Source organism: Pinus tabuliformis, chromosome 3_1 (genome assembly GCF_031772625.1).
Source record: "Pinus tabuliformis cultivar Carrire ecotype Pingquan chromosome 3_1, CPIR1, whole genome shotgun sequence".
NCBI lineage: Eukaryota > Viridiplantae > Streptophyta > Pinopsida > Pinales > Pinaceae > Pinus > Pinus tabuliformis.
Window position 1 is genome coordinate 683,278,590 of NC_142301.1, and position 11,498 is coordinate 683,290,087.

Sequence of the window (11,498 nt, forward strand, 5' to 3'; positions counted from 1 at the left end):
TGCTAGATGCTCGTCATGCTCTTTTTCATTTTTATAATATAACATTATATCATTAATGAACATGATAATAAACTTATCTAAATATGGATGCAATACATTATTCATTAAGCACATGAATGTAGCTGGAGCATTAGTTAAGCCAAATGGAACTACAACAAACTCATAATGCCCATACCTGGTCCTAAATGAAATCTTGTAAATTTCCTCTTCCTTGATGCATACCTGATGGTATCCGAATCTCAGATCAATCTTTGAGAACACTTCTTCTCCTTCAATTGATTGAACAAGTCGCCAATCCTCAACAAAGAGTACCTTTTCTTGATGGTCACTTTGTTCAACTGCTTGTAATCAATGCATAATATGACAGTACCATCTTTCTTCTTCATAAACAGGACCAGTGCACCCATGGTGATACACTTCGCCTAATGTATCCTTTGTCCAACATTTCCTTCGGCTGCAACTTTAACTCAACCAACTCAGTTGTACTTATCTTGTAAGGTGCTTTCGATGATGGAGCTGCCCCTGGCACTAACTCAATTGAAAAGTCTACCTCCCTGTGAGGCGGCAACTTTGTAATGTCCTCAGGGAATACATCCTGAAATTGCTGCAATGCTGGATATCTGTTCAACACATCTGCATCCTCAACCTCCTTACCCTTATAGCTTGCACCCTTTCCTGCGGCTACGCTTTGCTTGCATAGCTATCACCATCCTAATAGATGCAACTTTCTTCTTACCTTACAAGACTCTTGGTTCTCCATTGTCATCAACACACTCAATAGATTTATCATAGAAGTCTACCTTGGTTCTATGTAGATACAGCTAGTCCATGCCTAATAACATACTGTATGAACCCAACGATAATACATTTAAATGCGCTGTTGTAGGCATACCAAATAAGTCAAATGCGCAATCTCTTACCCAGTGATGCACTCGCTTCTTTGTACCTGTATCCAACTGCACTAATTAAGACTCCACATACAATTCCTTACTCAAACCACACTTATCCACCATGTTAGGACTAACATAGTTATAATTAGATCTAGGGTTAATCAAAATAGAAATAGCTTGATCAAAAAGATTATCATCCATCTCAATGATAGATGGTTGATGCTCTGCCTGTTTGTTATCCAAGCCTGCATAGATATGTGGAATACTCTGACTAATGTCTCCAATAGTTTGCACCTCTTCTGCAATGTATATATGATGTCTACCACCCTGATTCTACAGAAAATATCTCTTGCGATGATATTTGCCACAATTCCAACACTCTATAGGCTTCTAGCCTGCATCCTTATTATTTTCTTCAAATCAATGTCCCTGTCATCTATATGATGCATTGAACCTCTTAGGTGGTGCAACATTCTCCTTGTTACCCGAATCCTGTGGTCTTGCTCACTTCTTGTCTAAGTTTCCTTTGTTCTTTGCATTACCTCTTCATTCTGGCTTAGTCTCAGTTTTGTGCTTCATTTGTTCATAGCAATGCTTTAGCTTTTGAATGACCTCCTCCAAATATCTAGGCTCATCAAACTCAATCCTGTCTTTAAATTCAACTGGTAACCCAGTAATGAACCTCTAAATCTTGGCCTTCTCCTCTGTGAGGTAAGGAACATATCTCAGTAACTCCAAACACTTACGAGTGTACTCATCATCTCTCATGGAACCCATCTTTAGTTCATAATTTGTTTTTCCATGTCATCAAAGTACCTTTCTGACAAGTAATTCTTCTTAAATAGCCACTCAAACTCACTCCAAGAAAAATCTTCTTCATGAATACACCTAACATTCTTCACATCTTCCCACCAAATACCCGCTTTAGCTTTGAGATTGAAGGTAGCTAGACTAGCTTTCATGTTCTCTGAATAATCATGAATCCTAAAGAACTTCCTCATGCCAAGCAACCATGCCTCTGCATCCTGTGGTTTCTTAATTTCCCCATCAAAAGTAGGTGGGTTCACTTTCTTAAATTCATTTGACAAGTATCCCTTATCACTCCTCCTAAGGATGATACTGATGACGATCATAACGCCTATTTGAATCAAAACTAGAATCCATGTGTATGTCCCTTCTCCTTTCTGGAGTGTCCAACAATATGCCATCTTGGATTGTGTCATCTATGTCTGATCGGTGACTGCCATGTGATCCACTGCCATATGCCCCATTAGTTTTGTTCTCTTGCTCATGATTGATCCAAATCATCCCATGTCGTTTCAAATCCGACAAGATTTGAAGTATGGCTGCATTTAACTCTGCTAACTTTTCCTGTGACTATATGATTCTGTCATTATCTTCCTTACAACTCCTTATCTCTTCCTTTAAGCTTCTCAGTGTTACTGCCAAATTGGAAGAGTTCCCAACACCATACTTCTCTTTGGATTCTTAGGGACAGTCTTTGTAGTCAACCATCTTGCTAGCCATTTGATGTTTCTCCTACAAGGTATATCATGTCAGTGAAACCAAATCAAAATAAACCACGTACCTTAGTATAGCTCAGGGAGGATACGTTGTCTGAAAGATGAAGCATGATACATGTATAACATAATCATAACAATATATAAAATAGTAAATAAGAATATAACCATGCAACTGCCATTCTAGCTAGGGTCCAGTCATCAATGCATGACCTTAACACAACACACACTATAACCTCATGCATGAAAACATCCACTACATCACAGTAACTTGACCACATGCAAACATGAAAATGCATAAACATAACATAACCATACATACCACGACCTTATGCATGATGACATAAAACATACCATTGTATATGGACCATGTACAACCACAATGTATACAATACACCAACTTACATACAGATAACACTCAAGCACGAGTACAGACTATTCCTAGACATAACACATATAATCAATCATAAATGAACAACAATAGTATGTAGCATCATGTAACCTAATACACAAGAATGATACATACGACCAAACATACAAGAATTTAACCAAGAAACCCCATGATACATGTAAGCGATATATAACAACACATAACTAGTCATATACTTACAAAGATGAATCCCACAAAAGCACGCTAAGTTCCACATGATGACATCACCACAATAATGTTCAACATCATGCAATTTTAACAACATATGGAATGCAAGTGTGAGAGACACACATGCAACTGACATACATGTATGACCGAAAGATAGCCCATCCAGTTCGAGGGGTGAACCATGCTCTGATACCATTACGTATTGCTATCCTCCCACATCTACCAAAACAAATAACCAACCGGGGTAAACATGTGACGAGAGGCCACTATGATATGATTCGGCCTCCTAAGTCATATTAAGGACGTGGAATTGATAGAAATATGCCATACAAACATCCAACATCATCAACAAAAGTCTCAGAGGACAAGTCAACCACTCAGATAGCCTGTCCCTGGGCCCCACTCTTGTTTTAGGTCTCTTGGGCCATAGTCACTCTCATGCTATGGGAAAGGGAGCGACCAACAACCTAAAGTTGCTCTCATAGGCCTGCTTGCCAATGAATGTGGACCAAAATTTCCAGTGTTGTGCCAGCGAACCCGAGATTTAAGCCACTTTTTTAGGCTCAAAGCCCAGGTCACTTCCCATAATTGATCCATCTCTTCAAATCAGTAAGATAACATGGAAATGATATTACTAAAGAAAATACTTGATCAAGACCTTGACTAGACCCCTACTAGCCATGACAGGCATTTCGTCAAACATATTGCAAATGTGTAATCTACAAGTGTAATTCACAGTTCTGAGCATAAGGGTCTCATACTTAGCTGAGAATAACTAAGAACCATTGATGCCTCAACGCATCAACTACCATTCCATCCATTAGGTCATAGATGCATTGATCATTCAATTATAAGTAAAAACATGATGAGAGCCACATATGGTTTTTGTTATAAAACACATAGATAACTAGAATAATAGCAGTAGAAAATACTCATGAAAGTACATTCATATAAAACACATATAATCCATCAAAATTCTCATAGAAATACAAGAAGAAATAATCATTCATTAGTGATGCAAAATCCAAACCCAGGATAGGACTTCCACATTCCACCAAATAGTAGAATGGTTGGGCCAAATCTCTCTTCAACCATTCACCCCTGTTCCATATTCCAAGCATGAATGTGGGATCTCATAGAACACATCAATAAAAACTCATACGAGGCTTCCAACGGCCACCCACCTCAACCCATCAAACAGTGATTCCACCTTAGGGACGAACATCAGAAAACCATCATCAGATTGGTCTCCATCCAAGCCTTCCAGGGATTCCAGAGTGTTTGTTCCAACCAAGGCTTCTAGGACTAGTAACTCAACCCACAACTATCATCGAGCTTCCAGAGTGTTTGTCCAACAAAGGCTTCCAAGACTAGTAACTCAACCCACCAAGGGCTTCCAAAGTGTTTGTCCAACCAAGGATTCCAGGACCAGTAACTGAACCTAAGATGTTACAGGGCTTCGAGAGTGTTTGTCCAACCAGGGCCTCCAAGAACTAATAAGTCAACCCAAGATAAGGAAATATGAGAACCAACCAAAAAAAAACAATGAAAATAAACCCACAATCACCATGGCTATCCAAGAAATGGAAAGGCTAGGCAATCCATTATCAAGCCAGGCAATCCTCCATGCCAATGAAAAATCACAACCAAAAAACCACATGCATGTGCCATGCATGCCAAAAATAGTGAAGGAAACATACGTGCAACTCAGTATCTGCAAGAAACTCTAATGTAGTTGCTGATCCTGGTGCCTCCTTGCACTTTCCTTCTTTTCCTTTACCTTCTTGCTCAAGGAATCCAAGTACGCCATACCCTCCAAGAGTGCTCCAATAAAACTGTAAGTGTCCAAGAGTATGACAGAGAGAATGTTAGGCCCCTATACTACTAGTGTAACCCCTTATTGTTATTAGTATAACCCACTTATTATATTGATGTACCCATGTAGTGCCCATATTGTTACTATTATGCCACATAGAAGCCCACCATTGTTACTGTTGTGCCCTACAATATTATTGTTATGTAGGCTTTGATTGTATTGGGACCACTTAGACTCCTATATATAGAAAGGAGGTATTTTCATTTGTATCATCCAAGAATTGTTCATTTATGTAATGTAAAGGAGGTTTCCCCCTCGAAGAGGCTGAATTCTAAGGCGTGGATCTCTCTTTTCTATCTTTTTGTGAGCTGGTTTCATAACATTTGGTATCAGAGCTTTGGATTCTAGGGTTTCGCTGCTCCAAACAGGTCATCTTGGCAATTTCGCTATAACGTTTTTTCTGTGACGTTTCAGAAGTCGCAAAAAAAACCCATTTGAGAAGAATTGGTGCTAAACCTTGGGTTCGAATTTCAGATCTTTTTGCGCGATATTTTCGGAGATATGATCTGCGGAATTTGGTCTTTTTGCAGACTCCTGAATTACACTCAAAACAGGTGACCTGGGGAAAATCGTCATAACTTTCTTTCTGAGCATCGGATTGAACTTTCGTAAGAAGGTACAGAAATAGGACGGACTGTAGTTTCAGTTTATATATTTTTCAGAGTCAAAGGTTGAAACAGGGACACGTGGCACTTCATACAAGTTCGCTCTACTGAACTAGTATATAATCAGGTCACTGCGGGAGGTTGTGCATAACCTTTTCTTGGAGAATCCAATTTGGATCAGACTTGTGGCATTGGAAAGAGGACATAGAGGGCTACTACAGGTCACAATTTCAGAACTTAAAGATCCGAAAGTACAGAGTTACAGTCGTTTCAAGGTAGAGCTCCTAAAATCAAGAAAAAGCAAGATGAGGAAGTTTGATGGCAAGGATCCGGTAAATTGGATACTTCAGATGGAGCAATATTTTGATATACATGGTGTACAACTGTTACAAAAGGTATGTATTGCATCTTCATATTTAGAACCAGATCAATTTTTATGGTACAAAGGGCTTTGTTCTCGTAAAAAACTTGTTACGTGGTCAATTTTCACGGAGGAAATGATAGCACATTATGAGGATATAAAGAGCAACACCTTCTTTAGAGCAACACCACAACAATTGGAAAGAGTAAAAGGGCTTTGTGACATAATGGAAAGCAAAATTATGGAAACCAGGAAGCATACCCCTCACAACTATAAAGATGGAAGTGTTGTTTCTCCCAGCCTTCCACAACCTACAAGAGTTACACCACAACAATTGGAAGAAAAAAGAGAAAAAGGGCTTTGTTACAATTGTGATAGCAAATGCACTAAAGGTCATAGGTGTGCTGAGAAGAAATTATTTTACATAGAATATGAAGAGGAGGAAGAAAAGGATCAAGAAACATCAAAAGAAGAGGATATACGTCAGGACACCACCCTAGAGAAAGAAGAAATGAATCAGGCCATATCTTGTAAAGCATTGGCAAGAATTACCACTCCTCAAACTCTCAAGATAGAAGGACATATCAAGAAGAAAAAGGTGCAAGAAGTGAAAGATCACCTCAAGAAAGAAGAAATGAATCCAACCATATCTTGTAATTCAATGGATGAAATTACCACTCCTCAAACTATCAAGATAGAAGGACACATCAAGAAGAAAAATGTTCAAGAAGTGAAAGATCACATCGAGCATCAAGAAATGAATCCGACCATATCTTGTAAACGACTGGAAGAAATTACCACTCCTCAAAAGATAGAAGGACATATCAAGAAGAAAAAGGTTCAAGTAGAGAAAGATCATATCGAGCATCAACAGCAAGTTCTCCAACTTTTAAAGGATAACGCGACTTCGGTGCAAAATCAAATGAAACAACAGGTAGATCAACATCGTAGTGAAAAATGTTTTGATGTGAGTGATTGGTTATTTTTACTGCTACATCTAAAGCAAGCTATTTATGAGAAGGAAATGTTTGCAATACTACATGCATTTAAAAAATGGCGACCTTACCGAATGGGAAGACGCTTCAAGGATGAGGATGTGGAAGCATTGTTTTGTGCTATTTATATTATCCAACCAAATTGGATAAACGAAGCAACGGATGAATGGAAGAAGAACGAAGAAGTATGGCCACTTATTCAAAAGTTGCAAAAGATCCCAATTCAAGCAATATTGCCAGAAATTGAAGAGGAAGGAAAAATCATATTGGAACCTGGGGCAGTCACAGAAACAAGAACCCGACAGCTACGAAATCGATCAATTTCAGAGTATCTCATCAAGTGGAAGAACTTACCCGCTGAATATTCCACATGGGAGGACAAGAATTTTATATATAAGCATCAAGAACTACTCAAGCGTTGAGGACAACGCTTTTTGAAGGAGAGGGGCATGTTAGGCCCCTATACTACTAGTGTAACCCCTTATTGTTATTAGTATAACCCACTTATTATATTGATGTACCCATGTAGTGCCCATATTGTTACTATTATGCCACATAGAAGCCCACCATTGTTATTGTTGTGCCCTACAATATTATTGTTATGTAGGCTTTGATTGTATTGGGACCACTTAGACTCCTATATATAGAAAGGAGGTATTTTCATTTGTATCATCCAAGAATTGTTCATTTATGTAATGTAAAGGAGGTTGCCCCCTCGAAGAGGCTGAATTCTAAGGCGTGGATCTCTCTTTTCTATCTTTTTGTGAGCTGGTTTCATAACAGAGAATAATGAGAGAGAGCTCCAACAATGAACTAACAAAAGGTTACCAAATAATCCTCAAAAGCCTTTTTATGGATGAGGCCTCTATTTTCTTCATTTTCTATTATTTTCCTACACTGTTCGCCTCACATGGAACCTATGACCTTTCACCTCATTTTTCTCCTAATTTCCATTATTTTCATAAATAAATGTGCCAAACGTGTCTTTTTTCCTTTTAATGCCTTAGCCATTGCCTTTGCCAATTTCCTTAGCCATAAAAAACCAAATGAACACCCCCTAGGATGTCTTGCCCAAAATTTAGCTTGGAATAAGTTTCCCATCGACCATGGTTATTGTTTTTAAATTTTATTACATTGGATTTTCACCAAGGATATGACAAGCCTAATGTTGATGATCATGACTCATAGCATGCCTTTGTCACACTCAGTTTTGAAAACCATGCTACTGGTATTGGGTCTTGATTACTGAAAAAAATGGGATATACTAGAGGAGGACATGGGAAGAATAAACAGGGAATTGTTGCTTCTATTAACCCTGTAGTGCAGACATCAAGAGCGGGTCTTGGATACGATTTTGTTGCTGCCCCATCACCTACATCCAATTGTGAGGTGCTTGAAGAAAATGCTCCTATTCATTCTGATAAATAGATGGATGACACAGTTGAAAGTGTCATTCTAAATGAAAGTGTTGTTGCACTCAACTCTGAGTCTGTAGATGCAAAAACTAATCCATCGGCATGTCCTCGTCAGAGGAAATTACCCAAGCATCAAAATTATTTGTCAACTCGTATTCCAACATTCAGATCATTATAGAAGAGATGTGAGAGAATGAATCATCGACCAGTGCTGACCATTAAGATCGTTTGTGGATGGGTCGATGGATGGCCATGGTGTCAATTGAACCAGTGCTTGCAGGATTCATATCATCATGTTGCACCAGTTGTTTAGTGTTGATTTTTCTTGTTCCCTCAGTTGTGTTTCAGAGGGGAATTTGTTGACAATGGAGATTATTGACTATCGCTCCTTCCACAATTGTGTTTTAGGGGGGGCGATTAGATGGTGATAGATATTGTTGCATTGATCAATGTGATGGTGACAGTGTTCAGACAACTTCAAGAGTGTTGTTGTACGAAATTTTCCATACTTACAAGCCTCATTATTTGTTTGTTGGTTGATGGTATTGCTTTTGTTTGAAGCCTTTGTCCCAGTTCTATACCAACACCTAGTTTCTTTGAAGCATTTATTGGAGAAGTTGACAATGTTTTCCACCCTTGTGCCTCTGCAACAATCCTACTTCGGAGATCAATCGACCTCAATGAGGTTTCACGGCTCTCATCTTCAGAGTTTTGGTACTTCAACATTTCTTACTTCTTGATTGGAGCAGGGCTATGTTCTTTCCATTTAGTGGATCATTATGGGATCTAAAATTTTAGTTCCATGATAATTTGAGCATTGACATATTTTTCTCTTTTGGGGGGGCGTTTTTCCATATAAATTTTTCTCTTTTTCTTCACTTGTGAGAGTTTCTACATGGGTACCTAATTAGGCCTTGTTGTTAGTATCCATTCTTTGTTCTCCCTATGTTTCACTTAAAGGGAGTGTTAGAATTGGCTTTTTCAATGCCTCATTTCCCTATAAGCTAAGTACTGTAAGCTCACATAAGGACTTGCATCTATCTAGTTGTCGTAGTTATCCTTAACCAACACTAGGCCTCCTATGTACTTTTACATAAGATTGCGAGTAATAAAATACTCTTCCAAGTTTAGCTCATTGACTATATTTTGGACATTTTAAGATATTCATTCATTTGGTTAAAAATTATCTTATATATACGATTAAATGAATAATATTCACCAAAAATATACTAATTTAGATATTTTTTATTAAATATGAATTAATATAAATTTTTAAATTATAATAATAACTTATAATACTATAAATACACACAACTTTGAATCCTTAAAAAATACTCTACTGCTGAAAAAGATGACATTGCTGAAAGAACCAAATGTTCCAGATCCGAACTTGAAGCACGCATAGGAGGAAAAGGTAGCACCAACGGATCAATCATGCTACCATGATTATTTAGTTATTAAATTATATGGATTTTTTTAGTAATAGAATTAATTTTTTTAATGTGGATAGAGTACGAAGCATGCATTTAAGTTGGGAACAATTATAATATTAAATAGAAAAACTAGGATATAATACTAGGGATCTTATTAGTCCCTGCCATCTGGCAATGGCATGGGACTATAGTAACCGGTTGGCGATGTTAAATAATTAATTGACCTGTTTGTTATTAGTCAAGATCACTTATAAACCAAAGTTTTCAGGCGCATATCATTTCACCATCTTATTTGGCCTCTTCCCGAGGCGGAGAGGCCAAAAGCATATATTATGTCTACTAATTTCGGAAATTATTTTGGAAATTTGTTTCGCTGTTTCACTAATGTAAACATTAGTTTCGCAATTTAACAAATATTTAATGATATTATGTTAGGCTAAAGTAAGTTTCCAAGTTGAAGTTTCCAGGTGGTGCATGTTGTTGAAGTTCCAGCTACTGCATGCATGTTGTTGTGTCTACCAGTCCATATCTGCATGTAATCTGACCTGTGGGCAAAACACCTTGGAGGTATGGCGTGTTGTAGGCCTGTGCGCAGAACATATTGGAGGTATGCACACCAACTAACTGCTTTGGAAAGCATTACCTTTCCATTTAAGTTGATCTAGTAGAGTGCCAGTTCCTTTTTATTTCTACAAACTTCCTCTTCCTATCGCTTCCCTGATCTTAGCCTCCGTATTGACCTGACCTGAACCTCTGGCCGTGAACTGAATTTGATTTCATGCTTGTAGAGAAAGCTAACATACTTAGGAAATGACTCTTACTTATATCCATTTGGAAACCTTCTCTCCAGTCTCTGTCCCAACGCCTCTCTCTTTTCAAAGGCTATACGGGGCTCGAATCCTTGCATGATCCCAAGATGTTAACGCCTCAAATGATTTATGGCGGCACTATGGTTTTTAATTTCCCCCAAACCCTCTGAGCTGCCCCAGCCTACAGCCATGTGCAGCGACAAATCTGAACCATGTCCACTATTCACCTACAAAGGCAATAGAGGGGCGGCGCATGTGTAGTGACAAATCTAAACTTTTTCCAGTGTTCACCTACAAAGACAATAGAGGCGAGATAACAACGTTAACAATATTTACCAGATGGAACCATCTTGTATATTTGTAGTTGAAAGCAATTTCAAGAAAACAACAATGGTGAAAATTTGTAGGTGAAAGCAATTTCAAGAAAGCGGCAAGGAGTACAGTGTTTCCAGATTTGTAAAGAATGCATACATACCCAATCTCAATCTACCCAATTGGCTTTCTCTCGAAGGGGGGACTGTCATGGTTACGGTTCTGGGGATTCTTCCTATGTGCCAACTTCGATCCCCTGGGGATGAATAGAATCACTGAGCTGAACATTCATACAGAGTATCACGCTCTTATCTTTCTTGATACAATCACTCTCTCTGATTGACCCAGTTCTGGTGTTGTGGAGCTGTTTCTTTTGTTGTGACGTCATGCTACTTTATGAGCAGAGCAATGATGCCATTTCCCACCAATTGGTAGGATTTCATAAATAATAGGTCAAATCCAATAAGTAATGAGGAGCATGTCTCTCACACCTTTAGCCATGAAAAACCAGGCGCCCACCTCTGGAAGTAATTCCTCTTCCACCTTGGCCACCTTTGTGCAGCATCATCACAATAAATTCTTCTTCCACCCTGGCTACCTCTGTGCAACATCATCGCAACAACAGTACAACTCGAGAAGGAGCATCTGAGAGATGGTGTGTTGCTGATAAGGACGTTGTGAATA